Below are 26,674 nucleotides of genomic sequence, written 5' to 3' on the forward strand. Positions count from 1 at the left end.
TGTGTCTTTCTAAAGTGGAAGAAGTGTAAGGGGGAAGCTAGCCAAAGTGAACTATTTATAATGCCAGAAGGGTGGCTTTCAAGAAAGATACAAGAGTATCTGCTGGGAAGGGATGTAAAAAGAGATGCTTGTTAGAGCCTGTATAACTTTTAGATGTTTAAAGCCAGACTAGTGAGTGAGGAACAGCTCCCTCTTTCATTTTGATAGGTACTTCTGAAAAGTTTGTCTCCACTCTGAAGCACGCCATTAGAACTGAAGTTACTGTTCCTGCTTGTTAGTAAGAAAGACCCTTTTCTGAACTGTATCCTAGAACTGGCTGATGGGAAAAAACAATTTTCTTTTATTTTCTAAAGGTGGATGCAGTTAATGTCTATCAGAAAATTATTTGTGCTAACGCAGCAAAGGGAGTAGTACGTCATGGCATGACAGGGCAAGGATAACTTAAATTGCTGTTGCCACCAGACTGATCATAAAGCAAGCCTCTGATAGGAGAGTTTTAATCCTCCTGAAGACAGTATTGTCATGAAATAACATTTTGCCCATCAGAGTTCTCTACAGGTGTAGCCCAAATATACTGCAGCCATGTCTTTGGACACTGAGATGGCCATCTTTGGGGAGGCAGCTCCCTATCTCCGAAAGTCAGAAAAGGAAAGAATCAAGGCCCAGAACAAGCCTTTCGATGCCAAGACATCTATCTTTGTGGTACATCCTAAAGAATCCTTTGTGAAAGGGACAATTCAGAGCAGGGAGTCAGGGAAGGTCACTGTCAAGTCTGAAGCAGCAGAAGTGAGTAAAAACCAAGGTTTAAAAACGGTATGTAATTCCCAGTCTCAGCTCTTAGCTGACATACATGCATTTCTTTATTCTTCGTCAGACTCTGACTGTGAAGGAAGATCAAATCTTCGCCATGAACCCTCTCAAGTACGATAAAATCAAGGACATGGCCATGATGACCCACCTCCATGAACCCGCTGTGCTGTACAACCTCAAAGAGCGTTATGCAGCCTGGATGATCTACGTAAGTACCAGCAGCAGTCTTCCTTTGGGTAGCTAGGAGGAACTGCTCTGCCAGGCTAAGTGGAAGCCAACGTGCTCTCTCCCTTCCTCGCAGACCTACTCGGGTCTCTTCTGTGTCACTGTCAACCCCTACAAGTGGCTGCCGGTGTACAACCCAGAGGTGGTGTTGGCCTACCGAGGCAAGAAGCGCCAGGAGGCCCCTCCACACATCTTCTCCATCTCTGACAATGCCTATCAGTCCACACTAACTGGTGAGTAGCTGTAACTCCCTTAAGGCAATTATACTGTGAATACCTTTCAGGGGAATAACAAGTTGTGTGTAAACTCTCAGTTTGGATTGTTTCTTTCCAGGGTCATTTCCCAGATCACCCATATTGTGTTACTCCAAAGATTCTAGATGTCCATTTAAACCAAATCTGCGAGAAGCTGTGTATAGCTCTAAGGACTATTACAGTAAGTAGCATACAGTGAATTACTCCAGATCTTTTTTCCTCTTCTTGATTAAGTCCTCCAATGATATCACAGCAGGTTTAGCACCTTAATGTACCATTTCAGGGTTTCAACAGTGCACATCTGAGCTTTATGCCACAAAAACATTATTTCAGTGGGCAATAAAGCTCCTTCTTTTGGGCACAGTATAAAAAGATATTAATTCTTAAAGAACAATAAGAAAATAATGAGAATGTTTCAAGCCAAAAAAGTGGCTTCCTCTTGTAGCAGTGTGCTGTAGCTACCCTGGCCTACCAAACATTTGAGGAGTTCCTTAGCGTGGAAGTCTCTGTGGCTGCCTATGGGACATGGTGGGGTGGATTGCATGAGTGCAGCTCTCAGTATTTTCAGTTGAAATAATGAAAACTAAAAATGACAAAGGTTTTGACTTGCATGTAGCTGCCTAGTCATGTGGTGAAATTGCAGTGCACAAGGCTGTATGATGTGCATAATAACGCTGGAAACAAGAAGTTGGACATGTGTAAGGCATAGCGTTGTGGACTTGAGTGAGTAAAGAATTAAGATCAGGTATGACAACATGGTATAGGTGTTGCGTGTTAAGTCAGGGATTTTTCCAAATGCTAGTCAATTGCAAGCAGACAACATTGTATTCTAGAGGGAACTGGTCATGAATCATATGGATTTGTGTCTCTCTGGGCTAGTGGCTTGAATGGATAAGAATCACTCCCTGGATTACATTACAAAGTTAGTTTAGATATACCTATGGAGTCTTTTTCTGGTAAGGTGTCTGTTTTAATCTTCTGCAGCCAAGGATATACGTGCCTGAAAGAATAATGCCTAAAGTACAGAAAGAGAGGATATGTTTTCAACTGGCTGATTGCTCCTCTGATGAGCCTGGAAACAGCTGCAGCAGGGTATTATTTGGACTCCCCTACTTGCCATTGATTCTTTATGCTGGGAGGGGTGCAGATGAGCTTTTATCATGTAACCTAACATTAACCTACAATTTTAATTTCATTTGCATATTTTCTCTTTTATTTTCTTTTTTTTTCCACTCTGTAACTTTTAAAACATACTCAACTCCTAAGATTTGCAAGAAACCTAGCAAAAAATCAAAAGAGAAAATGAAGATGGTGAAAAAACCTACAATAGAAAACATTCATTCTTCTGTATTTGATAAAAAGATGAATTAACAAAGGAAAGGAAACAGAAAGGGGGAAAAAAAGCTTTGCTGAAAGGTTTCATTTTTGATAGAATCCAAAATCTTTCCTAAGGCAGAGTATTACCGAGGGGAGTTACTTAACTTCCAAACAAATATTTTTGTCACACAACTATCATGATTTCTTATTTTTAGACCACTTCCAGTATTTTCTGTGTCATTCATTAGTGTTAAAGTTTCTTTATTTCTGCCTCTTTCACAGATCGTGAGAACCAGTCAATCCTGATCACATATGTACACCACCTGCTCAGGTCCCTGCAGGGCTGCCCGGTGCCCTCCTGCCTGATCACACACTCTCTGTCTCTCTCTTTGGTTTGACAGCAGAGAATCCGGTGCAGGGAAGACTGTGAACACAAACCGTGTCATCCAGTACTTTGCAACAATTGCAGTGAGTGGGGAGAAGAAGGAGGAGAAACAGCAGTCAGGCAAAATGCAGGTGAGTTACCAGTTACTAACATTTTGTCTAGTTCTGCAGTTGTTATGTGGATTGAACTATGTGGTTTAACAGTAATTATCCTGTAGGGAACACTTGAAGGTCAAATCATCAGTGCCAACCCACTGCTGGAGGCCTTTGGAAATGCTGAGACCATGAGGAATGACAATTCTTCACGCTTTGTGAGTTTTCAGTCAAAATCAGCTTCGGTTTACAAGTAGGAAGAAGTGTATTGTTATTGATTGCTTCCTGAAGTTCAACAATAAGAAATTTATATTCATGTTTCCTCAAATATTTCCTCATTTTACTGCTAAGTATTGAAACAAAAGGTAGACTACATATATAAATGACAGAAATAAAACTTTAAATGGAAACTAAGTATACATTCAATAAAAATATATCCTGAAATGGTAAACTGGTAGAATGATATATACATCTTTTTTTCATTGTATAAAATTTTCATTCTCTAGCCCATCCTCAGCAGGACTTACTTCAAATCTAGATCAGATTCTTTGGGGCCTGATACAGTCAAGTTTTGAAAATCTCCAAGACTAGAGATTCCACAGCCTCTGGGTACCTTTCCCAAAACCACAATGCACTTACAGTAAAAACACTGGTCTTCATGTCTAGTCAGAATTTCTCTTGCTGCAATGTGTGATGTTGCCATTTGTGCTTTCATAGTAAACCTCTGAGAAAAGTCTAGCTCTGACTTCTCTATAACTCCCTTTAGGAAGTAGAGCTTCCCTTCTGTTGTCCAAACTCAGTCTACTTATCCTCTCCTTAAAACTGTCATCTCTTTTTTTTGTTTCCTCCTCTCTTAAGGGTAAATTCATCAGGATTCACTTTGGGGCCACAGGCAAATTGGCTTCTGCTGACATTGAAACATGTAAGAGACCTCCTGACCTCGTCACATTCCTTCCTTCCTTTCTACCTCAGTGTACTTTCTCAGGCCTAACTCTGTCCTACCGTCCTTACCAGATCTGCTGGAGAAGTCCAGAGTCACTTTCCAGCTCAAGGCAGAAAGAAGTTACCACATATTCTATCAGATCATGTCCAACAAGAAGCCAGAGCTAATTGGTAGGAAGTATTATAAATTTTTTGATGGAATCTGAACGTGTTGAACATTTATCTTCATTCTTATGCTCAGATATGTCCTATTCCTCTTTACAGACATGCTCCTCATTACCACCAACCCATATGACTATCACTTTGTGAGTCAAGGTGAGATCACTGTTGCCAGCATTAATGACCAGGAGGAGCTGATGGCTACAGATGTAAGTGACACAGAGCATATTGGTATGGTGAAAGTTCCGTTTAATGGCCCAGAGGTTTATTTGACTGATTCTGTTGCCAGAGTGCCATTGACATCCTGGGCTTCACTGCTGATGAGAAAACAGCCATCTACAAGCTGACAGGGGCTGTCATGCACTACGGGAACTTGAAGTTCAAGCAGAAGCAGCATGAGAGGCAGACAGAACCGGATGGCACAGAAGATATTAGGATAATTTGCTACTGATCTCTCTGTACTACCAGCAAAATGTTGTATTGTAATACCAACAGAGTCTGTAGAAAAGCTCTTTTTTGAAAATGACAAGCTTTTTTCCTTCTAAGAAGAGATTTTTTTTTTTTTAAGAAGCTGAGTTCATCATTCCAAGGACAAAAAGATTGCTTAGATATCTTCTTCTCATTATCTTTCAGCCTGAATTCTAAATTTTTAGTTCTCTTGGCTCTGAAATCTCTTTCTTTGTCTCACATGACATTGTCTCTCCTCTATCGTCCCAGTGCTAGGGAATGACATTGAAAGAAACAGGCAGACATGGTTTATCAATACCTGACTCCAAAGCTGGTGTCACTGCCAGAATTTTGGGTTTTTCAATCATGGGATGATCTACGTGACACCAGGCCTGCTGGGGCCTGATGGGATTCACCTTTCTCAGTGGGGGAAAAATATTTTTGCTCATGAGTTAGTGGGACTGATTGAAAGAGCTTTAAACTAGATTTGAAGGAGGAAAGGGATAAAATTAGGCTTACTAGAGATTAAGCTATGTGATGGCATGACAACATCTGAGGGATGATGGTGTGCTAGTGAGAGCTTACACTCTTCTCCACAATGTACTGAGTGCTCTGGAACGCATTTGAAACGTTTGTACACTAATGCATGCAGTATGAGGAATAAACAAGAGGAACCAGAAGCTTTGGCTCAATCCCAGAGCTACAACATCATTGGCTACAACATCAAGTGAAACTTGGTGGGAAGAGGCCTGTGACTGGAGTGCTGTGATGGATAGTTATAGGGTCTTCAGGAGTGAGAGGCAGGACAGGAAAGGTGGAGGGACAGCACTGTATGTAAAGGAGGAGTTGGACTGTACAGCACTTGCAGTTGGGGATGACATGGTTGAAAGTCTCTGTGTAAGGATTAGGGGAAAATCTAATAAAGCAGATGTTGTTGTGGGAATCTACTATAGATCACCTGGCCAGGATGGTGACACTGATGTACTATTCTATACGGAATTAAGGGAAATCTCTAGATCCGTTGCCCTTGTCCTTATGGCTGACTTCAACTTCCCAGATGTTAACTGGGACTATCATACAGTAGACATGAACAGGTCCAGGAAATTCCTGAAACACGTTGAAGATAACTTCTTGACACAGGTACTGAGGGAGCCAGCTAGGAAAGGTGCCCTCCTAGATCTGTTGTGTGTAGACATCTTCTTGTAGGTAATGTGATGATTGGTGGCTGTCTTGGCCACAGTGATCATGAAATGGTTGCATTTAAAATCTTTGGTGATATGAGAAAAACTGTCAGCAGAGCTACTACCCTGGATTTTGGGAGAGCAGACTTTAGGATGCTCGAGGAACTAGTTAGTAAGTTCCCCTGGGAACCTGTTTTCAAGGATATTGAGCTCCATAAATACTGGTCACTTTTTGAGAGCCATCTTTTAAGAGCACAGGAGCAGGCAATTCCAATGTGTCAGAAGTCAAGCAAGCAGGGCAGAAGGTGGCTTGACTGAACAGGGATCTCCTTCTAGAACTTAGGAGGAAAAAGAAAGTGTATGGACTTTGGAAGCAAGGTCAGGCTATATAGGAGGACTGCAGAGATGCTGTTGACCACTTTAGGGAGAAAATTCATACAGCCAAAGTTCAGTTGGAGTTGAAGCTGACCAGTATTGTGCTGGATAACAAAAAGACTTTTTAAAGTATGTTAACAGCAAAAGGAGGACTAAAGAAAACAGTGGTCCATTACTCGATGAGGTTGGTCAGCTCATAAGTAAGGATAAAGATAAAGCAGAGACATTTAATGCCTTCTTTGCCTCTGTCTTTAACACCAATGATGGGCCCTGAGACCCCAGGAGCCCAGGGTTGGAGGACCGCTACTAGGGGAGTGATAAGCTCCTAGTTGTCTTTGAACTTGTATGGGATTTGCTGCTGCAACTGAATGCACATAAGTCTATGGGCCCAAATGGGATTCATCCCAGGGTACTGAAAGAGTTGGCCAGTGTTATTGTGAGACCTTGCTCAGTTATTTATCAACCATCTTGGGAATCTGGAGAGGTCCCAGTGGACTGGAAGCTAGCAAATGTTATTCCAATTTTCAAACAGGGCAAAAAAGAAGATTCTGGTAATTATAGGCCTGTCAGTCTCACTTTGGTGCCTGGTAAAAATATGGAGAAGATTATTCTGGGAGTTATTAAAAACCACTTGAAAGACAATGCAGTCATTGGTCAAAGCCAACAAGGGTTTATGAAGGGAAAGTCATGCCTTACTAACTTAATATCCTTTTATGACAAGGTTACCCACCTAGTGGATGAAGGGAAGGCAATGGATGTGTTTTTTGGGGATTTTAGCAAAACTTTTGATACTGTCTCTCACAGTATCCCTCTGGACAAAATATCCAGCATACAGCTAGACATGTACACAATACAATGGGTGAACAATTGGCTGAAGGGTCAGACTCAGAGGGTTGTAGTAAATGTGGTAACGTCTGGCTGGTGACCAGTCGCTAGTGGTGTTCCCCAGGGCTCAATTTTAGGTCTAATTCTCTTCAGTGTTTTTATCAATGACCTGGAAACGGGAGTTAAGTGCACACTAAGTTAAGTTTGCCGCTGATACTAAATTAGGAGGAACCATTGATTACCTTGAGCGTAGAGAAGTCTTACAGAGAGATCTTGATAGATTAGAGTGCTGGGCAATCGCCAACCGCATGAAATTTAACAAGGACAAGTGCTGGATTCTGCACCTGAGACAGTATAATCCTCGATGCACATATAGATTGGGGATCAAGAGGCTGGAGTGCAGCCCTGCAGAAAGGGATCCGGACGTTTTGGTTGATGAGTCAACAATGTACCCTGGTGGCCAAAAGGGCCAACCGTACCCCTGGGGTGCATTAAGCACAGTATAGCTAACTAGTCAAAAGAATTGGTTGTACCACTATACTCAACATTCGTACAGCCTCACCTCGAGCACTGTGTGCAGTTTTGGGCTCCGCAATATGAAAAGGATATAAAAATATTTGAATGTGTTCAAAGGAGGGCATAAAAGATGGTGAAAGGACTAGAGGGCATGACTTATGAGGAACGGCTGAGGATACTAGGTTTGTTTAGTTTAGAGGAGACTGAGGGGTGACCTCATTGCTGTCTACAACTTCCTGATGAGGGGGAGTGGGGAGTGAGGTGCTGATCTCTGCTGTATGGTGAAAGGATGTGAGGGGAATGGCTTAGAGCTGTGTCAGGGGAAGTTCAGATTGGATATTAGGAAAACGTTCTTCACTGAGAGGGTGGTCAAGCACCAAAACAAGCTCCCCAGGGAAGTGATCACGGCCCCAAGCCTGTCAGTGTTTGAGAAGCATTTGGACAATGCTCTTAGATATATGGTTTAACTTCTAGGTTGCCCTGTGTGGAGACAGGAGTTGGACTCGATGATCCTTGTGGGTCCCTTCCAAATCAGGATATTCTATGATTCTATGACATTTATAAAGTAGCCTTCAGGGAATATTTTGTTTTGAAATAATTTTATCAAAACCTGTGCATAATCCAATAATTGATTATTCTTCTCTGTCTTTCAGTTATCAGTTGCTGACAAGGCTGCCTACCTGATGGGTCTGAACTCAGCTGACATGCTTAAGGCCCTGTGCTACCCTCGAGTCAAGGTTGGGAATGAATATGTGACCAAGGGTCAAACTGTGCAGCAGGTAACAACCAGCTGGTGACTGGGAACCTCTGGCTTGAATTAACATCATGAGCATTCTCTTCAGATCCACATGGTAACTTTCTTTCCTTCTGGTACAGGTGCACAATTCAGTGGGTGCTCTGGCAAAGGCTGTCTATGAGACATTGTTCTTGTGGATGGTTGTTCATATCAATCAACAGCTGGATACCAAGCAGCCCAGACAGTACTTCATTGGTGTCCTGGACATTGCTGGCTTCAAGATCTTTGCTGCAAGGAAAAGAGTTTGTTAAATGCTTCTTAGAAGAGCCATCCAACTATTAAGAAAACTCAGAGAAATACATTGTTTTATTTTATATCATAGTGGAAAAATGATTATGCACTTACAGGAGCTCAGAAGCACCTGGCTATACAAAGGTTATGGATTTACATGAAGAACAACTCAATAATAACACTCTCCAGAAGTACAAAAATTCTTATAAGGCATAGAAAGTGGGTGTTAAAGGACTGTCAGATGAGCCATTATAGGCTGAAAATGGTGGCAAAGGAACATGGGCTTTTTGCAACGTCAGTTTTGATGTACTAGGGCATCAAAAATTATGTGTTTCAGGATGCAGTGAAAACCAAGGATTTAATCTGAAAGAAGAGAAAATTTTGAATGGTATAATTGAAAGATTAAAATTTAATCACAAAGATGTGTTGTAACATGCCTAGGGACTAACCTTCTAAATTTTTTCCCTGAGTGTGCTTTATAACTGTGTACAAATTAGGAATATTTGTTACAAAGAATACCAGAAAATCCTTTGAGAGTACTGAATTTGAACTCTGTCTTTCTTCAATATGAAGGGAAAGGTGTTATTGAGAATGCTGCACATAGCACTTAGTATAGTGTAGTTTTCACTGTGGAAGCTTGTGAATTTAAATTTCTCAAGTTTCTCCTCTTTTAACATATGATACCATTGTTGCATGACAAGAGCAGAGTGCTGACATGAGAGAAGAAAGCTGCAGTGCTAGTCTTCAGATGCATGACGTGCATTTACATAGAGTTCCTCTGACCACAGGCACCTACTATGTCGAATAACCCTAGTCAGTGTTAGGAAAAGGACACTTGCCCTGCCATTGGCTCTTTCCACTAGACATAGCTGTTAAATAAATCACAGATCAGGCTGCTCAGCTGTGTCTGGTACATGCTTGTTACAGGAAAGATGCTGCAGAAGAGTGCTACAGGTGAATTACAAGCTGATCTAACCACAGATTTAGTCTGAGCTGGAAAGTAATGGAGTAAATCTTACTGTTTCATAGAAGCAGGAACATGGTTCAAAAATAGCTGCATCTGTCTGTGTTTTGCAGTTCAACAGCCTGGAGCAGCTGTGCATCAACTTCACCAATGAGAAACTGCGACAGTTCTTCAATCACCACATGTTTGTGCTGGAGCAGGAGGAGTACAAGAAGGAAGGAATTGAATGGACATTCATTGACTCTAGGATGGACCTGGCTGCCTGCATTGAGCTCATTGAGAAGGTATCCTTCCTGTTCAGGTGCATTATGCATCTGGGAATTCTATAGTTACTTGGCATCAGTTTTCAGAGGACTCTTCCACATTCATGTCCAAACATTCAGTTTTGGTTATTCAAAATACCTGAATATGTAGCTTATTTTATCTGTGAGGTTTCAACAGCTTCATGGCAGCAGCCCTGTACTAATATTTTTTCAAGAGCCAAAACACTGCAAAGCTCCCAATAACAGTATTCTTTCAGAACAGCTAGAGTTCGTTTCCACTATAGAGCCAGCAAGTTTCTCTTAAGCTCTGATAGATTAATTTCTGCCTAGCAGTACAACTATAACTGGAGATTTTTTTTTTTTTAATATTTACAATATAAAAGATGGAAGTTCACAACTTCCAGCTGATAGTCATCCTCTTATGTGCATCAACTGGAGCAATAAAAGAGAAGTCAAGTTCATTATGAGACATGGCATTCAGTGACTAGGAGGATCTTGAGCAAAGAGCACTTTTATTAAGACTTATCCATACACTGTGAGTTGTTTAGACCAAGAGTTTTTGTGAATATGACATTTTAAACTTTATTTTTCAAATTTTCTGACACAAATAATGTAAATTTCCATCAGTCACTGAGCCTTTGAAAGTAAACTGGGTAAGTATCCATGCTTAACCCTGCTATTTGGATTTGAAAAGAGACAGCAGTATCGTCTTACTGATACCACAGTCTTTACTTGTGATTTCGTACTCTATTGAGATAAGCCCAGCCACCTTTGTGTCAGAAGGCCAATTTGACATCTGTGTTTATTTTGCCTTCTTCCAGCCCATGGGCATCTTCTCCATCCTGGAAGAGGAGTGCATGTTCCCCAAGGCAACTGACATCTCTTTCAAGAACAAGCTCTACGACCAGCATCTGGGCATGTCTGACAAATTCCAGAAGCCCAAGCCTGCCAAAGGCAAGGCTGAGGCCCACTTCTTCCTGGTGCACTATGCTGGTACAGTGGACAACATCTCTGGCTGGCTGGAGAAGAACAAGGATCCCTTGAATGAAACTGTCATTGGGTTGTACCAGAAATCATCTGTGAAGACACTGGCCTTACTCTTCGCCTCTTATGGTGGAGAAGCAGGTCAGTTCCGCAAAATCTTTAGGTTCATCCAGGCACAAGGTACAGGGAGAATCACAAGTTAAAATTTAAAAATATATTTTTTTTCAATTGTGCAGAAGGTGGTAGTGGCAAGAAGGGTGGCAAGAAGGCGGCTTCCTCTTTCCAGACTGTCTCAGCTATTTTCCAGGTAAGTACAGAATTTGTTATCTCTGCTGATCTGGAAATGGAAAATAAACTCCCTTGAAATGTGAATAGTTCTTGGTTCTAGTTTGGTAAGCTGTAGTCATAGTTTTTTAAAGTTCTTGACCCATGTTCTTATAGCAAGGAAATCCATCATGTCATTTAACCTCTGTTGCAGTGGATACAGAGCTTATCCCTTTATCCCCTACTTTTACAATGATGTTGTCAGCTATCATAATAAAATTGTCTTATATAGCCTGGAAGCCTTCTTTCCCTCTCCTTCATATTTCAAGGTGAAATATAGTCTTGTAATGAGATTGTTTTGCCTTTCTGATTAAATGACTTCTTCACTCTTCCCATGGCAGCTGCATACTCTAGGAGTTAGTCTGGTATGTGTGAAATATCCCCATATCTTGAGCTCTAGACTGGTAACCAGTCAGAGGCTTAACAGTTCTTTCTCAAACCTGGGCCCTCCTGCCTGGCTTTTCCATATGCTTCTCCCAGGTGAAGACGCTGTTCTTCCCTGCAGGTATTCAGAACCATATACTCATCCTTCACCTTAGGGCTCCCTTCTTCAAATGGCCTATTTCTTCCTGAAGTGCTTTTGGTTTGCTCTTGGTCTCCTTGTCCAGCCTCCCCTGGAGTAGAAGATGGGCATGTGTGCCTCAGCTCCAGGAACAGTCACTGGCACAGGTGTAGACCTCTCATGGACGAAGGACATTTGTAAATGTCTCCTTAGTTGTCCTCCTGTTCTTATTTCTCCTCCTGTTCTTCCTGCTAAACTCCTGTTTCACAACACACACTTGAAAAACTGTGAGTTTTCCAGGATAAACTTGGTAGCCTCTGCCACACTGGTTTTTATTCTGTTGGTGTCCACCATTATTGCCAAAGCTGGCTTTTCAAAAACATGACTTTTACATCTCAAAAATACCTCTTTTGATATGGGTTAAAAAAATTGGGAATCTGCCCTCTCAGATGTGATTTGAGGCAGGGGGAATGTTACTAATAGCTGTTCAGTTTACAAGGCTTTGGACCACAGCTGGAATCTGTTGCCCAGTTCTCCACCACTGTCATCTTCGTGCTTGCCTCTGAATCACATATAAAAAAAGCATCTTTCACACTTGGCTCCACAGGGAACATAGACAATAGCCTTTTAAAATGAATACCAATATTCACTCAAATTAACTCATTATTTGGAACAGAATTTCTGAAAGATATCAAATATTATGTCATTAGCACTGTCTATGAGCTTTCCAGAGCAAAATGGCAAAATTTTTTACGTTTTATTTTATCACAGTATTCATATCACAAAGAGAATACTATATTCATATGGCTCCAGCCAGTTTGATGGCATTATAGTAGTTTTACTGTAAAGGTGAAAGTGCAGAACAAACATTTACTGATATAAACTTCTGTTCATAATTGTTCAGGAGAACCTAAACAAGCTGATGACCAATCTGTGCAGCACTCACCCACATTTTGTGAGATGCATCATCCCCAATGAAACAAAAACACCTGGTAAAAGTCTCTAGTATATAGAGATTTTCCTGTGATACTGAAGATCTTTATGTTGCAATCCACAATATTCACTTGTGCTCTGAATTATAAGGTGCCATGGAGCATGAACTGGTGCTGCACCAGCTTCGGTGCAACGGCGTGTTGGAAGGGATCAGAATTTGCAGGAAAGGATTCCCCAGCAGAGTTATCTATGCTGACTTTAAACAGAAGTCAGGTTTCTCCAGCATACTGTCTTATTATAGCTAAGTTTACATGTATAAAAACTTAACCTGGTGGGACAATTTAGGACCATGTTACAGCATTGATATCTCTTCTGTAAGGATGGGATGAGTACTCTTTGTTGTCTTTACCCAGCACTATATGTCTCACCTGTACTTTTGATAGCATTACATGACTCATTGAAAGCAAACAGGACATACTGGTATCCTCCCTAGAAAGGTCCTGACATTGTCTGTTGCAAGAACAGCTGGAATTTGTATAAGCAACTATCAGGGATCAACAATTGCTCCCTAGGAGGAGAACTGGGAGCTGAAGGTGACCCCAGGGCAGACCCTCACCAACAACACCCAACAGGGTGCAGTTCAAGAGGGTCTGAACAAGGTGGCCAGAGTTGGGAGCTGGTAAGGGGTCCATCAACAATCCCAGACAAGGCAAGCATTGAATCAGATCCAGGGGCCATCCAGGTAGTCCTGTCAGGAGCAGCAGGAGATGGGGCTAGAGACAGCACTGGAAACAAAGCTACAATATCCATACAAGAGCTCCATGGAGGACACAACTACCTACAGTTTAGGTCCAAGGTCTATAGACAAAGCAAGGCCAGAGACTGGGCTGGAGAACAGCTATGATGTAACTCATGCAAGACATGAGATCCCAGGCCTAAGCTGAAATGCAGCCCATGGGCCCATGGTGGAGGCCCTAGGTGAGGCTTGTCAGGGCCGTTAAGACCTATTGGTGCCTTCAGGGCCCTGAGAGCAATATAGTTACTTAGAGACAGATTAGACAGTGTGTCAGGTTTCCTTCCTCTCCCAGCTAGCTCAAATTCCAAACTAATGCAGCTTTTTTGTAACCTCTATATGTTAGTTATTTAAATAATGCATTCACTATAATATTTAACACAGTGTTCCCATTTTTTTTAACAATTACTTTACTGTCAGTGATACTGTAGTATCATCTATTCCACACAGAATTATAATGGGTAAGTTGTAGCAAAAGTTTCTCACATTGTTCAGAAAATGTATCTCTATCTAATAAAGGAATGTCTCAAAAAATCAGTCAAGGTTCATCTAAGACATTGTCCTGCCATGTTGGGAAGCCAGCAAGCCTGGCTTAAAAAAGAACGTTGGCTTGGGTAATAAGATATTCTTACATTCTCTTTTTTCCTACAGATACAGGGTGTTGAATGCAAGTGCTGTCCCGGAGGGACAGTTCATGGATAGCAAGAAAGCTTCTGAGAAGCTCCTTGTATCCATTGCCATTGATTACACCCAATATAAATTTGGTCATACCAAGGTACAAGTACAACTTCGTTAAAATATAGAGATTTGTTACAGAAATATTAAGATAGGTATGAATAAAATATGAATAGAAATATACATGCATAAAAGCACTAGAAACAAAAACAGTACAAGGACTAAAGCAACAACATGCATAAATAGCCAAGGACATGTTTGCCAGCAGTAAAAGTGGTAGCATTTGTAAGTGGTAGCAGGAAAATGTAGCTTGCACCAAGACCACAGTGTAGTCCCATCACCAGACAGTCTGTGCTCTGTTAACTAGGATGATGGCAACAGAAAGACTGTATCCAAAAGATACAGAAAACGAGAAAACAAAAGAAAATGGACAGCAGTCTTCACTGAGTTTTGTGAAGAAGCAATATTCTGAGGTGAAAGAACATTCTGCAAAGTCATTGATTCCTAAAACGGATAAAAAAGCCTGTCCAGTTGCCAGTTTGTGACTGCCAATCAAGATAAAGCTAGAGGATGTAGTGAGGAATAGGTAGCTGAAATTCCTTGTGTATCAGACAAGTCATACCATTCAGACTGCCTGGATACATACACACCGGTGTTTGTGAGTATACTGGTGTGAAAGTGTGAGTGGTTACAGTCAATTTAGAGAACTAAATAAAATTAAAATATCACCTTCCTCTTCCATAAATTCTCAATGACTTTGGTAACAGTAATTCCTATGGAAAAGTAATCTGTTCGTGTTTTGATGACCTAAGAGTGATGTCTTATGTCATCCCCTTTCTCAAGGTGTTCAAAGCTGGGCTGATAGGTCTCCTGGAGGAGATGAGGGATGAGGAATTGGCACAGCTCATGACTCGCACACAAGCCAAGTGCAGGGGCTTCCTGATGAGAATGGAGTACCAGAGAATGGTGGAGAGGAGGAAGACATTCTTCTTAAAGCTCCTCTCATTGCCCATTGTTTCTGCAGGCATCACACTGACAATTCTTCCTATGTGTCCTGAGCAACTTGCTCTAGGTGACTGTGCTTGAACAGGAAGGGTTGGACAAGATGTCCTCCAGAGGTCTCTTCCAGCCCCAACCACATAAGAGGTCATCTTCTGCATCCAGTACAACATTCATGCATTCATGAATGTCAAGCACTGGCCCTGGATGAAGCTGTTCTTCAAGATCAAGCCCTTGCTGAAGAGTGCAGAATCTGAGGAGATGGCCAACATGAAGGAAGAGTTTGAGAAAACCAAGGAAGAGCTTGCAAAGTCTGAGGCAAAGAGGAAGGAGCTGGAGGAGAAAATGGTGGCCTTACTGCAGGAGAAAAATGACCTGCAGCTCCAAGTGCAGGCTGTGAGTACCATCAGTGCACTTCATACTTCTTGGTTAGTAGAAAATGAAGATCAAACATGCCTTCCAAAGAACAGAATCAAATAGGACAGATTGATCTGCACGGCAACCATGATGAAACTCAAATTTATAAATAAGGGCCATACATAAGACTGTACTATATGTGGCCCTGGCAGGTGATTTGGATTGGAGGGACTTCAATCTTACATCCCCACAGACTCAATGTAAAGAAGAAAATACCTTCAATAAAAGTATATGTGTGTATATAAATTATATAAAAAATAGAAACATATATATGACAGATATCATATATAAAACATTTAAACACATATATATGAATATATATGTATATTATATATCTACACATAAAGTGTGTGTATATATATAAAATTATATATATAAAGTTTACAAAACTATACGTGTATACACACACAGTGTGAAATGTATATATATATATAAAGTACACATGACCATATGGTCACACTAACTAAAATGTTGTCTGAAGTATTCTAATAGGAACAAGAGTAAACAGAGGTGTGAAAGAATTCCCACCATTTCAGAGGCTTCAATGTATGATGAAAAGCATGGGAGACACCTTTACCCTGAGAATACACTTCTAGTTGAGTAGGTTCAATTTTTCTGAAAGAGCATTTCCTTCAGGAGTCAGAATGCTGGATTCCAAATCCTCACCAGATTTATTAATAGGCTACTTAGCAATGATCACTGAGGCAAAGGTCAGAAGCAAAACCTAGAGAATACGTGTGATTAAGTATAGAGCTATGCTGTGAAATATTACTTCAGTGAAAAATAAGAAACTGATTATATCATATGTAATATTCTAAGCAACAAAATCGAATGAGTGAAAAAATCACAAGATATAACTAGTAATAAGAAAAACTTCGAGAATTCTTTCTATTGTAGGAAGCAGATAGTTTGGCTGATGCTGAGGAAAGATGTGACCAGCTCATCAAAACCAAAATCCAGCTGGAAGCAAAAGTTAAGGAGATAACTGAAAGAGCAGAAGATGAGAACGAGATGAATCCTGAGCTGACAGCCAAGAAGAGGAAACTGGAGGATGAATGTTCAGAGCTGAAGAAAGATATTGATGACCTTGAGTTAACACTGGCCAAGGTTGAGAAGGAAAAACATGCCACAGAAAACAAGGTATACAACAGATTTTGTGACTCACATTCAAGGAAGAGAGATCCATTTCCAATTCTTGTAACAAGATTGTTTTCTTCTTCAAGGTGAAAAACATTACAGAAGAGATGGCAGCCCTGGACGAGACCATCGCCAAGCTGACAAAAGAGAAGAAAGCCCTCCAAGAGGCCCATCAGCAGACACTGGACGACCTGCAGGCAGAAGAGGACAAAGTCAATACGCTGACCAAAGCTAAGACCAAGCTGGAGCAGCAAGTGGACGATGTAAGCACACCGGCAGACAGCAAGAACAGGACAGGTATGGAGTTCAACCTGGCTGGCAGAGCCCTGATGGTCTTGTTCTGTTTAGCTGGAAGGGTCCCTGGAGCAAGAGAAGAAACTGCGCATGGACCTTGAGAGAGCTAAGAGGAAACTCGAAGGAGACCTGAAGCTGGCCCATGACAGCATAATGGATTTGGAAAATGATAAGCAGCAGCTGGATGAGAAACTGAAGAAGTAAGTGTGGCTGTGGGGCCACAGTGTGAGTGCTGGGCTGGTGCACTTGCCTTTTCTCTTTGAGCTCTAACACGGTTTGCTTTGCCCAAAGGAAAGACTTTGAAATCAACCAGATCCAGAGCAAAATCGAGGATGAGCAAGCCCTGGGCATGCAGTTACAGAAGAAGATCAAGGAGCTGCAGGCAAGTCTCTGTTCCTTCCCCTCTCTCACCCAGACACAGGTCAGGTAGGAGGAGGGCATGGGTGTGAAGGGTGCCTAATGTTCCCCAGGCTCGTATTGAAGAACTGGAGGAGGAAATTGAGGCTGAACGTGCCTCTCGGGCAAAAGCAGAGAAGCATCGGGCTGACCTCTCGAGGGAGCTAGAGGAGATCAGCGAGCGCCTGGAAGAAGCAGGCGGGGCTACTGCAGCTCAGATCGATATGAACAAGAAGCGCGAGGCAGAATTTCAGAAGATGCGCTGTGACCTCGAAGAGGCCACGCTGCAGCACGAAGCCACGGCTGCCACCCTGCGGAAGAAGCATGCGGACAGCACAGCTGAGCTTGGGGAGCAGATCGACAACCTGCAACGAGTGAAGCAGAAGCTGGAGAAGGAGAAGAGTGAGCTGAAGATGGAGATTGACGACTTGGCCAGTAACATGGAGTCTGTCTCCAAAGCCAAGGTATTGAAAAATATACTGAAAACAACTCGAAAACAAATAATGCTGAAACATATCTTTTTGAAATATGGTCCTGTTACAATATAACTCTCTGTCTCTGTATGGAACTGTATTTCTAACCTTCTAACACCAATAAGCAGTATATAACTTGCACGTCTGTTCACATTTTTCTGGTGAGAATTGTGCTGTTCAGAATGAGGAGGTGTCCAGATACTAATCTTCTTTCATTCGCTGTGATCTCCACAGGCAAATCTGGAGAAGATGTGTCGCACACTGGAAGACCAGCTGAGTGACATTAAGACAAAGGAAGAAGAGCATCAGCGCATGATCAATGACCTCAGCACTCAAAGAGCTCGTCTGCAGACAGAATCAGGTGAGAGAGCCTCCTCTGTGCTGTGGAATGGGAGAGTATCCTAAACCAGTTTGTTTGGGTCATGAATGACAAGGAAAACATTTCCTTTCTGCGTGCTTTCCTAGGTGAATATTCACGCCAGGTGGAGGAGAAAGATGCTCTGATTTCTCAGCTGTCAAGAGGCAAGCAGGCTTTCACCCAACAGATTGAGGAACTCAAGAGGCACTTAGAGGAAGAGATAAAGGTGATGACTTTTCCTACAGCTGGCCACGGAAAACACTCTTAACTTCACTGTGCCTAGTGGGGACAGGGTCTGCTTGGCATGAGCCATACTGGGAGAAGATTTTCATTTCTGCTGGGAGTGTGATTAGTGGATTTTGTCCTCCAGGCTTACACCTGTCCTTCACTGCAAACACCTACACCCTCCCAGCAGTCATGTTTGCAGCGTTAAATTAATGCATTGGAAGAGATTTCGCAGGATATTACCATTCCTGACCCAATCCTGCTCTATACCCAGGCCAAGAACGCCCTGGCCCACGCCTTGCAGTCTGCTCGCCATGACTGTGACTTGCTCCGGGAACAATATGAGGAGGAGCAGGAAGCCAAGGGGGAGCTGCAGCGTGCCTTGTCCAAGGCCAACAGTGAAGTGGCCCAGTGGAGAACCAAATATGAGACGGACGCTATTCAGCGCACAGAGGAGCTGGAGGAAGCCAAGTACGTGGGGAAGGTGGGGAAGGCAAAAAAAGGGGTAGAGTAACAAGGGAAATTTGAAGACACAACTGCAATACTGTCATAGAAAGTTAAAGCTGTGCTTTGGGGCACGGTAAGTGCTGAGGTAAAGTATATCCTCCAAAGGGTTTGGTTTAGGAAATGTAGAGGAAAATATTCCTCTGACCCAGAGAATGATACAGAAAACCTGTGGACAGTAGACAGAGAAGGCACAGTGGTTGTTCAAGCCTGGGAATCAGAACTGGGAAAATAATGACTGGCTGGGAGAGGACTTGCACTGTCTGTGCATAGGATACATACTCGATGAAGTGGTAAAATGTCCTGTTGTGAAAAGCCCATCAGCCACACACCACAGCCTCCACTTTGCTCTCAAACCATGAGCTGTGCTTGCCACCTCCCAGGAAGAAGCTGGCACAGCGCCTGCAGGATGCAGAGGAACACGTCGAGGCTGTGAATGCCAAATGTGCTTCCCTGGAAAAGACAAAGCAGAGGCTGCAGAATGAAGTGGAGGACTTAATGATTGATGTGGAGCGATCGAATGCTGCCTGCGCAGCTCTGGATAAGAAGCAGAAGAACTTTGACAAGGTCTTTTGGGCTCCAGGCCTGGGGCTCCTGGGCAGAGCATCCCCTCCTGATTGCCACATCCATACTCACGCCCCATTTCCCTTCAGATCCTGGCAGAATGGAAGCAGAAGTATGAGGAAACACAGGCTGAGCTGGAAGCCTCCCAGAAGGAGTCTCGCTCTCTCAGCACGGAGCTGTTCAAGATGAAGAATGCCTATGAGGAGTCCTTGGACCACCTGGAAACGCTGAAGCGTGAGAACAAGAACTTGCAGCGTAAGTCCCTGGCCCTCTGCTCCTGGCTGGGCTTTCTCCCTATCCACCACTACCCACCGCTCCACATGGGTCTATGCCTGCAGGTCGGCAAAGATGCCCGTCACCTTGGTGGGGCAGGGCCCTTCCCATTCGGCTCTGTGCCTGACCATGCTGTTGGTCTTTGTTCCCACAGAGGAGATTGCCGACCTCACGGAGCAGATTGCCGAGGGAGGAAAGGCGATTCATGAGCTGGAGAAAGTCAAGAAGCAGATTGAGCAGGAGAAATCTGAAATCCAGCCTGCTCTGGAGGTGGAGGAAGTTGAGGTACATGCCCATAATCATTGTTTTCCAGAGCGGGTGTCCCGTCCCACTCGGTGGGTGAGGGTGAGGTTAACCTTTTGATTCTCTGTGCAGTAATCCGGAGCAATGACAATTACTCTAGAGGTTCAATCAGATCACAACTTTACTCAAAACTTGCTTAAAACTTGGCAGAAAACAACGGATGGTGGCTTGGCAAAACAGTATAACCACGACAAACTCCTCGACACGATATTACCATGACAAGCTCACAATATTACCCTGACAAACTCGCAATGATATCACCACGACAAACTCACAATGATATTACCACGACAAACGCACAATGATATTACCACGACAAACGCACAATGATATTATCCTTACGTGCCCAGAATAAGGTCAGAAAACAGAGAGAGGAAAAGAGAGATACAAGAAAAGGGGAGAGAAAGAGAAAGAAAGTTATCACCACCCTTGGATCCAGCGATGCTCTCTGCTCTGCATCGTGGCCTCTGGTGGTGGGTGCGCGCAACATGGCCCTTCGCAATTGTGTCTTTTATAGACTAAATCTCTGTCCACAGTCACACCTCCTGAAGACTTATGTGGGTTCATTCTACACAGTTCTCAACATACATGGTAGTATTCCAGATGGTTCTTTACCTACTGAGCATCTGCGGCTTATTGGGGTGGTGGTCTTAGGGACTTGCCATGGAGCTACAAGCCCCCTCCTCAAATAAACTTTGTGTGACCTCTGACCATATATGGTGGGTTACCAGGCTGGTTCTGCCAGAACAGGGACTGCATAGCCTCCGGCACACCCCCTATGTCCATGCCAACCAACTTCTTGCTAATGTCCCTCCCTCTTTGTTATGCAGACTGTACCTTGGTTGATACAATGTTTGAGACATTGACAGACGTTAACTGTTTCAGTCCCTTACAGTGGGGTACTGAGGAGCAGTGTGAGAGAGAAAAGCTTGGGGCTGTCAAGGAAATGTCATTGCTCTCTATCTGTTTGGTCTTAAGCTCAGGCCTCAGTTTCCACATCATCCAGAGCAAAATAGTCCCATTTCTCTGTGTTAGGAGGTAGTTTGGAAGAGAACAACTGTAGGTAAAATCCTTTTATTGACACAGTGTTTGTTTCATATTCAGGCCTCCCTAGAACATGAAGAGGGAAAGATCCTGCGCCTCCAGCTTGAGCTCAACCAGGTGAAGTCTGAGATTGACAGGAAGATAGCAGAGAAAGATGAGGAGATCGACCAGCTGAAGAGAAACCACCTCAGAATTGTGGAGTCCATGCAGAGCACCCTGGATGCTGAGATCAGGAGCAGGAATGAAGCCTTGCGGCTGAAGAAGAAGATGGAGGGAGACCTGAATGAAATGGAGATCCAGCTGAGCCATGCCAACTGCGTGGCTGCGGAGGCACAAAAGAACCTGAGAAACACACAGGCAGTGCTCAAGGTCCGTTCAGCAAAGCTACAGAAAGAGAAAAGGCTTCCGTGACATTTTTGGCACCCAAGCGCGCACTGCCGCCTTGCAATTTCTCTTGCCTCTTTTACAGGATACCCAGATACACTTGGACGATGCTCTCAGGACACAGGAGGACCCGAAGGAGCAGGTGGCCATGGTGGAGCGCAGAGCAAACCTGTTGCAGGCTGAAGTTGAGGAGCTACGGGCAGCCCTGGAGCAGACGGAGCGGTCGAGGAAAGTGGCTGAGCAGGAGCTTCTGGATGCCACTGAACGTGTGCAGCTCCTCCACACCCAGGTAAGGGCATTGTGTGGAAACCAGTCACATAGACCCAATGCAGAGGATTGCTATGTTTCAGAGATCAGGTTGTGAGAATGGTGTGGAATAGCTTCTCTACTGCTGTCTACGAGGGAAGGCATATTCACAACCCATCACCTAAGCCCAGCACTGACATTTTGTAAACAAGCATTTTAAAAAGAATTCCAGATTTTGAAATGCAAGGTTGAAGAGTAAAGACTTGGCTCAGCCTGCAGGTTTGGTATTGCAGGCCTCAGAACACAAGTCTTGCTATCTCTCTTTGTACAGAACACCAGCTTGATCAACACCAAGAAGAAGCTGGAAACAGACATCATGCAAATTCAGGGTGAAATGGAGGAGATGATCCAGGAAGCCCGCAATGCTGAAGAGAAGGCCAAGAAGGCCATCACAGATGTGAGTCGGGGGCTCCTTTCAGTGCTCATGGTGGATGTGTGCTCCCCCAAAATGTCTCCAGCCCCCAAATGGCTTTGACCCTTTGCTCCCATCAGGCAGCCATGATTGGCAGAAGAGCTGAAGAAGGAGCAGGACACCAGCGCCCACCTGGAGAGGATGAAGAAGAACCTGGACCAGACGGTGAAGGACCTGCAGCACCGTCTGGATGAGGCCGAGCAGTTGGCACTGAAGGGAGGCAAGAAGCAAATCCAGAAGCTGGAGGCCAGAGTGCCCTTGGACAACATGTCCCTTGGAGAGATACCAGGCAAGCTCCAAAGATGGGCTTCTCATTGCAGGTGTGGGAGCTGGAAGGGGAGGTTGATGCTGAGCAGAAGCGCAGCACTGAAGCCGTGAAGGGTGTGCACAAGTATGAGAGGAGGGTGCAGGAGCTGACCTACCAGGTAAGGCAGGAGGCCTCCTTGGGCTGGCAGAGTTTTCTCACAGCAAGTCAGATTTTGCACACACCATTCCCTAGAGGAACTGTTATCCTCACATGATGCTGAACCAATAATTCACTCTCTTTCCTGTTTGCCGACTGCTTTAGTCTGAGGAAGACCGGAAGAATATTCTCAGGCTGCAGGATCTGGTGGACAAGCTGCAAATGAAGGTGAAATCCTACAAGAGACAAGCTGAGGAGGCTGTAAGTATCACTCTGGTGGCAAAGACATTTTCAAAGGCAGAAACTTGGCCACTGAGGAAGTGATTTTGAGCATTTATGAGTTGGTTTTTTTCTTTTTATCATGATATGTTTCAGGTTTGATAATGTATCCTTGGGACTGATTCGGAATTCACAGAATAATAAGCAAACAGTTATATTTGAAAATATGAAGACTATATCAGATTATAAATTAACTTATTTTCAAATGTAAATAATCCTCAATTCTCCTTCACAATAATACAACAATTAAGTAATTTCTTATAAGATATCTGACTAATATAATATTTTTAAATTGTTATGGTTTTTTTAAAAGACCATGGTTTTATTTGGTATTTCTGTCCCACACTAATAGAAATGTGTTTTTGATAAGAATACTAGACTTATGACAATTACACATAATATGGAAAGGTACCTCTGAGAAAAAGTAGACTGAATTCTTAGAAGGCTGCTGTGCTTCTATTTATACCATTTCTAGGGAATGTAAATGACCAGGGTGCACAAACAGTGATTTAGCATTTCATGCTGCATTTAATACAGATGGGGGGCCCAGAGGTGCTGCTCAAGATTGTTGGTGACTCCTGGAAGTGGTCCAGAAATGGTGGCAACATGCTATGGATCAGTTTCTAACACCAGGTGGAGCGATCAACCCAGCACTTCAGAGTTCTCAGTCAAAACAGAGGTCCTGAGGAAAAATGGATTTGTCTCGCTGGAGTGCAGTTTTTCTTCCTGAGGCTTGGGCTGATACATTCTGGTCCAGGTGATGAATTGCCAAGTGAAGGATCTGCAGGAGGATGTGAGCAGGCTGTGTTGTTTCTGGAATGCCAAACAGGAGATCAACAGGTCCTCAGAGACACCCTGGAGGTGCAAGAGCTCAAACCCTGCATTACATGGAAGGACAGATTGCCTGAGGCTACACTTGATGGAGACTTCCAAGAAGCTTGACGCTTTTGACATCTATCATCAGGAGAAGGCACATTCACCACCTACAGATGTACACTTACAGACTAGATACAGGGTCTGGTGACAAGTGAGATATGCTTCTTCAGAGGATGCATCTGGGCCAGGTAAGCCTGACCCATACTTCCACAAAGTGGTGGTGAAAGTGGTTGGACACTCCTTTCTAAATAGGGTGGAGGAACTCATCTGCCAACCAGATCTGCTTTCTCAGGAAGTTTGCTATTTGCCAAGGGCTCTAATGTTGTGGAGGGACTAACAAATCTTGACTAGCCATCACATTATGAACCATTGTTTCTCCTAGGCATGTGGGTCCTGCTTTGAGAAGAAAGCAGGACTAGGCAAGCTGCTGAGATCCCTTTCATCGTGAGTTAATCATTGTTTCTGATACTCAGTGATACTGCCCAGAGATTACAGAGCTCTGGGGACTACAGTGAATGACATGGGAGCTCAGGTGTTGTCCTCCCTGATATTCTGCTGATCAAGGGGACTGCTTGGGTATGAAAAGATGCATTCTTCAGTTCAACAGCTGGTTATGTGGCTGGTGTCACAGGCAGGGCTTTGGCTTTTATGCCTACATCTTGTTTTGTGAGGAACAAGAACTTCTGGGGAGTGGTGGATTTATATGAACAAATAAGGTGAGAGCATATTTGCCAGTATGCTTGCTGATTCAGTGAGGTGGGCTTTAAACTAGGTTTATTGGGGGATGGTAACAAAATTGCCCAAATAAAAAGACAAATGGATGCAGAGAGGACAGCATGATGGGGAAGGTTCTCACACCTCCCCTGAGAAAGCAGCATGACAACAAAACCATCTCATGTGTCTGTAGACAAACTCATACAGCATGGAGAACATGCAGGAGGAATTAGAATTCTATGTACAGTTACTGCAGAGATAAAACCTCCCTGAGATCACAGACACAGTGTGCTAGCTCTTACGACTGGAGTGCTGTGTTTTTAAGGACCACCTCTACAGAGCACAGGAATGTGCAGGAAGTCAAGCAGTTTTGGCAGGAGGCTATATATTCTGAATAGAGAATTTCTGACTAAGCTCAAATACAAAAAGGAAGTACATGGAAAGTGGAAGCAGGGATGAGCGTCCTGTGAGGAGTATAAGGACATTGCCTGAACATATAAGGATGGTGCCTGGAAAGCCGAAATATAGAGGAAGATTGAGCTAGGAACCACTTAAGCGAACTGGACGTACATGAGTCCAATAGACTAGACAGATGCATCTGGCTGTGCTAGGGAAGCTGGCCGATGCCATTGCAATTTCTCTATTAACTGCAAGTTTATGGCAAGTGGTGAAAGTCTCTGATGACTGGAAAAGCACTCAAAGAAGGGCAAGATGGAGGATTTGGAAGCCACAGCAAGTCAGCCTTACTTCAGACACTGGGAAGCTTATGTTCCAGATCCTCCTGGAAGTAATGTCAAGGCACGTGAAGGAGAAGAAGGTGATTGGAAACTGCCAGCATGGATTTATCAAGGAGAGTTCTTTTTGATGTCTTCAGTGGTCAAATGTGGTGTTGTTGAAAAAGAGACAAACTTGTGTTGGAGGTGCACATTCAAAGGGTGAGTGCCCAAATGGCACAAGTTGCATCAGCAAAATTCTGACTGACATTAGGATAAATACTTCCACCATGAAAGTGCTTAAGTGCTGAAACAGAAGCCCAGAGAGGCTGTGGAATCTTCATTCTTGTGGATGCTCAAAACTCAACAAGTCCCTGAGCAACCAGATCTAACGTTCGTGCTAGACCTGTGTGAGTGGGAGATGGATGGTGGCCTAAGGTTCCTGTCAACCTAGAAGTTCAAAGTCCAGTCCTTGGATTGAATAGTTGTTGTTGATGATTGTCTAAGTATTTCATTCAGAGGTAACACGTACCTGTTCTAGAAATACATGCCAATCAACAAGAGGTAGATGGTCATTGAAGGCACGTAGGCAGAAAGAGGGAAAAGGGGGATTTAATAACTGCTTGGATTAGGAATTGAATGATGTTTACTCTTGTCTCTTTGAGACAGACACTTACTTTCTGTCTGTATACATTTACAGGTATTTATTTTCTGTGAATGTCTTGCCAGAATTCCACAGGCCTAGAGCATCAAACAGTGTTACTTCTACAGGTCGTCAAGTCTGGGTCATCAAGAAGCAGGACTCCAAATTCAACACAATCATATTTGAAGATATTTAGGTGACCAGCAATGGTTTCTTTTTAGTTCAGTTCTGAAATCCAGACATACATGGATGCATTGAATTCCTGATCTGACAAGTTCTTCTAAGATACAACATAGCATGTCCTCAGTCTCCTTACTGCTGTATGCATTTGGTTAAAAAATACAGTTTTAGTATTATTCTGTAGATAAAAAGGAGTTCCATCAAACTTTTAGTGAATTTTCTAGATAAGAAACCAGAAAGACAGAGAAGATCTGTATTAAGGGTGTAGATAAGAGCTGGAAAGTGGGAACAGAGGCTATGGACCTTCCCTTCCTTCAGGAATTCCCAGGCTACAGGTAGAGGAAAATGGAAGTGTCAGCCTTTCTGTTTTCACAGCTCCCTCTCCCCCCACAGGAGGAACAGTCCAATGTCAATCTCATCAAGTTCCGCAAGATCCATCATGACCTGGAGGAAGCCGAGGAGCGGGCTGACATTGCAGAGTCGCAGGTCAACAAGCTCCAAGTGAAGAGCCGTGAGATTTATAGGAAAAATGAAGGAGAAGAATGAGGATCTAGAAAGTTGTAAAGTGACTAGAGTATGCACAGAACGTGAAGCTCCCTCACTTTTTTCTGAAACTGCAGTTTGTTCCTTTAGAAATTTGTAGAAAATAAAGATTGTAGAGATCTTGGCATAGTAAATGTTTCAAATTACTTCTCTTTTTTCTTCTGCAATCTCATTAATCTTTTCTAAATCCTTAACTTTCTCTGTTGTATACCTGCATTATGAATTATCCTTATATATAATA

At 43.2% G+C, this 26,674-nt stretch overlaps 1 pseudogene; it reads left to right on the forward strand.

The window, feature by feature from the left end:
* The first annotated feature begins 582 nt into the window (after positions 1-582).
* Positions 583-26,436, forward strand: LOC127023890 (myosin heavy chain, skeletal muscle, adult-like; annotated as a pseudogene).
* Positions 26,437-26,674: the final 238 nt, after the last annotated feature.

Source organism: Gymnogyps californianus, chromosome 19 (genome assembly GCF_018139145.2).
Source record: "Gymnogyps californianus isolate 813 chromosome 19, ASM1813914v2, whole genome shotgun sequence".
NCBI classification, from domain to species: domain Eukaryota; kingdom Metazoa; phylum Chordata; class Aves; order Accipitriformes; family Cathartidae; genus Gymnogyps; species Gymnogyps californianus.